Genomic DNA, 6,000 nt, shown 5'->3' with positions numbered 1-6,000 from the left:
GATGCGTTTGCTGCAGTAGGAGCGGAAGATGGCCAGCTTTTCATTATAATCCGCTGGAAGTTGCTGCACTAACGTAGTCCTGGTCCGGATGGAAAAATGGCACCATTTCATGAAACGAGCGCACCAAGACAGACTTCCTTGAAAATGTTCAATTTTCATTTGTTCTGCTAGCGTTGCTACTTTTAGTCGAATGGTGACCGTCGAAACGCTTCTCCCACTCGTTCTTTGCTCGATGATCCACTGTTCGAGACTTTCCTCTAACTCGGGCCACCTCGCCTTATGTCCGCGGAACCTCAGCTGCGTCTTCTTGACCTGTCGGAGCTCGTTTTCCAGCTTCCTCCACTTGCGAACTATCGATTAGTTGATTTCAAATTCTCTCGCGGCTGCTCCATTTCCATGCTTTTCCGCATAGCTGATGGCCTTTAGTTTGAACTGTGCTTGATCTTTGCCATTTTCACTGTTGTCATAACGATGTTTTGCACCCGTTCTTTTATATACAATCCACGCCCACACTTCCACCGCCCACACTTCCCCCTTCAACTTTCTCATGGCGTTCTCTACTACGTCTGCCTTACAACAACAACACACACACAGGGCGGGGCGTACTGCAAATCTACGCCCACAATTCTCCCTATAACGTTCTCATGGCGCTCTTTAATACGTCCGCCTTACAACAACACACATCGGGACCACCGCATAGTAGGGCGCGCCGCACATTTTGAAGAAAATCTAAGACGTTAACCTAATAAACGTGAAAATACGGTAAATAATAAACTGAATTAATGGAGTAGGCTAGGCTGGGGAATGTATTGCCGTATCTGTAGCAACTCGCTTGTGTGTTTCATTCTAATAGTAAAATAAATCTTTTTAAATTGTGAGGGGAAAAAAAGCACAACAAAGAGTAAAGGTTTGTTTAAGCACAGTCGCCCCTCTTGCAACATCACTTCCTTTAAGAGCGTCTTTGTTTTTCAGGATCGAGCTTATTGTCGATTTTGCCATGCAAAACCCCCGCGCCCACTCTGACACACGCACACCGGACTCATATTTTGTGATTAATTCTTTTTTAAATTCAACCGTTCCGCGCACTACTTTCCTCTTTTCACCATGATCAGCTTTACTGCTCCCACTTGCTTCCTTTGGAGGCATGATTAGAGTTGATGCAATCCTCAGAGTAACGAGAATGTAATAACGAACGGAGTCAGTTGGCATGCGGGTCCTCTTGGCTCATCTCGCGAGGGTCGATAACTGAAATTTCGTCCGACATCCGAAGCAAAAAAATCTCGAATTTTTTGTTCGAATACTGATTTGTTCGAGGACTGGGACGTTCGAAAACCGAGGCTCCACTGTACAGTAAATATAAATACGAATACAGAAACTAACAATAATAATTGTCAAGTAATAAATAAAGGTAACCACACTAGGATGCTTGGTGGCGCACTGGTTAGCACGTCTGCCTCACAGTTGGGAGGGTGCGGTCCGATTCCACCCTCCCTGTATGAAGTTTGCATGTTCTCACCATGTGGGTTTTCTCTGGGCACTCCTGTTTCCTCCCAAATTTCAAGCTCCTGGAATCGTACTGATGCAGGACGAACTTTAGGTTAATATGTTACACTATCGTAACTTATTTTTCTAGCATACAAAAAAGTGCAATTCCAGGAGCTTGAAATACACGACGAAATCCGGTGATGTCATCATTAGAAAATAAATGTGTAATATCTACAAAACAAAACCGTAGCAGCACAAATGAACGTTTTTGCAGCACAAACAAACGGTACCATTTTGGATCCATTTGGCAGTAAATAGGGGGCTGAGTGACATCATCGCTAGAAATTAAATGTGTAATATCTAAAAAAACGTAGCAGCTGTTGTGTGTTGTTTGAGATGTCCGTTGTTGACGTCATCGCTAGAAATTAAATGTTAAATATCTACGAAAACGTTGCAGCAGAAACGAATGTTTTTTGCAGCACAAACCAGCACAAACGAAGCACAAACGAACAGTGCCATTTTGGTTTCATTTGGAGCAGATGGGGGGGATGCTGGGTGAACTCTGGATGACCTATAAAATAATCTCATAACGAAAAAACTGTTGCAGCACAAACGCAATTTTTTTATGGCACAAACTAGCACAAACGAAAGAAATTATTTTCCTTCATGCAGGTAAGAAAGACGAGAGAGAGCAAGTGAGAGACTATGGATCCTTTCCGAGATTATAGTATAGTAAACTTTATACATTAAAAAAGAGCAGCAGTGGCATGGAGCCTTCAAGTCACATCTATGAAAACAAGCAAGACTCATAATAAATAACAATATTCAACTATACATTACAAAGGAGCAGCAGTGGCATGGAGCCTCTCAAGCCTCAAACCTCTCGAGTATTTTTTGCACATTGGCTTGTTCAAATCTATTATTGCGCTGGTTTAGGTTGACCAGATGTCCTTCTTTTCCCGGACATCTTCTACTTTTGAGACCTAAAAACAAAATTTAAAAATTGTCTGGGATTGTTTTTTGACTGCCGTCACCCACCGCAGCACTCTCACCAACAGCACGCCCCCCCCAACCCCTTCGCCGTTGCACATCCGCCTCGAATGCAAAATATTTCTACACACGACTCTTTGAGCGACCTGGCTTCTCATCAAGCCGGCGTATCAGAGTTCCACTCCCACTTGCTGAAGCCATTGTTATGAAAGACCGAAGGTTTTCTTCTTCTGCGCCGCTGCGCGCCGCTCGCTTCTTCAATGCCACCGACTGCTGCCTCATGCTGCTCTCATGCGTATACTGCCCCCTTCAGTTCCGAAAAGAATCGACACAGCTCGCCGAGAGAAAAGTTAATTATTCGGTAGTCGGTACGACAAACAGCAGGTATTGACGTATTTTTTGCGTGTTGGTACCGAATTGGTACCGAAGGGTCTTTTGACAACACTAGATGAGACAGACAATAATATTGCGAATAGCAGCTCTTTATTCAGCTCTTCCCACACGCACACGCAGCGTTGATTCCATAAAGGACGATCGATGGATTTAATGATTTGCAGTGACACTGATGGTTTGATAATGTTGTTGTTTATATAATAGGAATTTGATATGTACTTTATAGATCGTTATATGGACCTGTGGAATAATTTGAACTGCTCCGACGTCAGAGGCGCGGCGCACACGCGGCGTTGATTCCATAAAGGACGATCGATGGATTTAATGATTTGCAGTGACATAGATGGTTTGATATTATTGTTGTTTATATAATCGTTTTTGATATATAATTTATATATCGTTATATGGGCCTGTGGAATAATTTGAACTGCAACTGACAACAAGGCCGGCGGCGCGGCGCACACGCGACATAAAGGACGATCAATGGATTTAATGATTTGGAGTGACACAGATGGTTTGATAAAGGAGTTATATATGTTATAGTTATTTGGATAACTGTTAATGTTACGTCAGGCCCGTTCTCAGCTCTTCGTTTGTGTTTATGTCACGTTAGCATACCGTTTAGCCTGTTGTTGCTCGTTCATGTCTGTTCTTGGTGTTGGATTTTGTCGAATAAATGTCCCCCAAAATGCGACTTATACTCCAGTGTGACTTATATATGTTTTTTTTTCACTTTATTGTACATTTTATGGCTGATGCGACGTATTTTCCGGAGCGACTTATAGTCCGAAAAATACGGCAGTCTGTCAGCAACTGACTGTACTTTCTAACTACACTAACTGAGGGTACTACAGTGATCCCTCGTCACTTCACACTTCAGTGGGAACACATCCTCTGGTCCCCCGTCTTAAAAAGGGGGACCACCACCCCAGTCTGCCAGTCCAGAGGCACTGTCCCCGATGTCCACGCAATGTTGTGGTGTATCAGCCAAGACAGCCCCACAACATCCAGAGCCTTTGAGAACTCCAGGCGGATCTCATCCACCCAGGGGGCCGTACCACCGAGGAGCTTTTTAACTACCTCGGTGACTTGGACCTCAGAGATTGGAGAGTCCACCTTAGAGTCTCCAGGCCCTGCTTCCACAATGGAAATGGTGGATTTGTGGAGGTCTATGAAGTACTCTCCCCACCGACTCGCGACGTCCCAAGTCAAGGTCAGCAGCACACTAGCTCCACTGTACACAGTGTTAACGGTGCACTGCTTCCCCCTCCTGAGATGCCGGATGATGGACCAGAATTTCCTCGAAGCTGTCCGGAAGTCATTCTCCATGGCCTCGCCGAATTCCTCCCACGCCCCGGTTTTTGCCTCAGCAACAGCTGAAGCCGTGTTCCGCCTGGCCATATAGTACTCTGCTGCCTGCGGAGTCCTACAAAAACGGCCCGATAGGACTCCTTCTTCAGCTTGACGGCATCCCTTACTGCCGGTGTCCACCAGCAGGTTTTGGGGTTGCAGCCATGACAGGCACCTTACGGCCACAGCTCCGGTCGACCACCTCAACAATAGAGGCATGGAACATTGTCCACTCAAACTCAATGTCCCACACCTCCCCCTGGATGTGTGAAAAGCTTGCCGGAGGTGGGAGTTGAAGCTCTTTCTGTCAGGGGATTCTGCTTGTAAAGTTGCATAGGAGTACACAGATTCACGCACGTTTATTATTATTGTACTATATTGTATGCATACAGAATTCCCCTATGGAACTAAGTGTTGAAGGGTATGTTGCAAATATGGTGTGTGGTAACGCACTTCCGTTGTTGTAGATGTCCAGGCCCGTCTGAAGTTTGACATTCCATATGACATTCTCCCAACCGTCTTCTGGACCATCCAAATGCTCTCTAGCAAACTGGAAAACCCTGGCCTAAGCAGGGGGACACATCTGGCACTCCAGGATCTAAGTCCCTGGCGATGTAATTGTGATATGTGACTTTACGTCACAGTACACGAGTGTGGCGGAACTGCCACAAAAACAGTTCGTTGGTCGGAAAAACGTAAAGTGTGTGTGTGATGGAAAATAAACGACAGTGAGCACGGAGCCGTTATCCGCGTGTTTCTGAACATAACATTGGCGACGAGGATGGAGCTTCCTTTATCACCTCTTCCACCGTTTCTTGCTTTTCCCGGAGAGCCACCAGTCCCGTGGTCCCATTGGCATGAGTCTTTTCAGACCTTTTTTGCGGCCGTCGGGCTACACGACACTAGCGATGCGAGGCTAAGGGCGATGCTAATTCACTGCCTGGGCACCGAGCGACAACGAATTTTCCGGTCTCTCGGGCCAGCGCCAAAGTATGCTGACTGTGTTGCCTTGCTCTCCCCACATTTCACGGCCCCACAGAGCGCCATGGTACAGCGGATCGTCTTCCGTCAGCGGCCCGGGTGAGTTGGTCCACCATTACGTCGTTGATCTCCGTGGTTTGGCCAGCCTGTGTAAATTCGGCGTCTTAGAAGACGAGATGATTCGGGATCAGCTGGCGGCGCATACGACCGACACGAGGCTGCATGAGAAGCTGTTCATGTCACCGGACGACACAACGCTATCTAAGGCGGTGGACATGGCCTTCCAGCTCAAGTCGGCTGCCATGCTCGCATCCTGGCTCGCAGCTCCGGACCAGAGCCCCTCCCACCCCACTCCGCAGGCTCAGACGGTGGATTTAACGGCCCCGCTCTCCGAGGCTACCTCCGACGAGCTCGAGCTTAACGTCGCCAAGCGACAGGGTGCCACACCACGTCAGCACTGTGGGAATTTCAGCTCTTCGTCACACCCTACGCTCGCACCTGTCTGTCCGGCCGTAGGACAGAGGTACCAGCGATGTGGTAGGTTAAACCACTTTCCCAGACTATGCCGCTCTGCACCCGCTCCTGCCAGCCCCAGGTCTCGCTGATCCGTTGCCTCTAGCCACACCACCATCCACTCTGTGGAGACCAGTGCAAAGCCGTTCAAGTGGTGCACAATAGAGCTGGATGGTGTGTGCCTGCCACTGCTGCTGGACACTGCGGCCTCCAGGTCTCTTTTGAACGTGTCCACGACCCGTCGGCTCTTTCCCCGACTGACGATTGAGCCAGGCGCAGAGAACCTGT

Source organism: Syngnathus scovelli, chromosome 19 (genome assembly GCF_024217435.2).
Source record: "Syngnathus scovelli strain Florida chromosome 19, RoL_Ssco_1.2, whole genome shotgun sequence".
Lineage (NCBI taxonomy): Eukaryota > Metazoa > Chordata > Actinopteri > Syngnathiformes > Syngnathidae > Syngnathus > Syngnathus scovelli.
The sequence above is the reverse complement of the archived record's forward strand: the minus strand, read 5'-3'. Positions refer to the sequence as shown.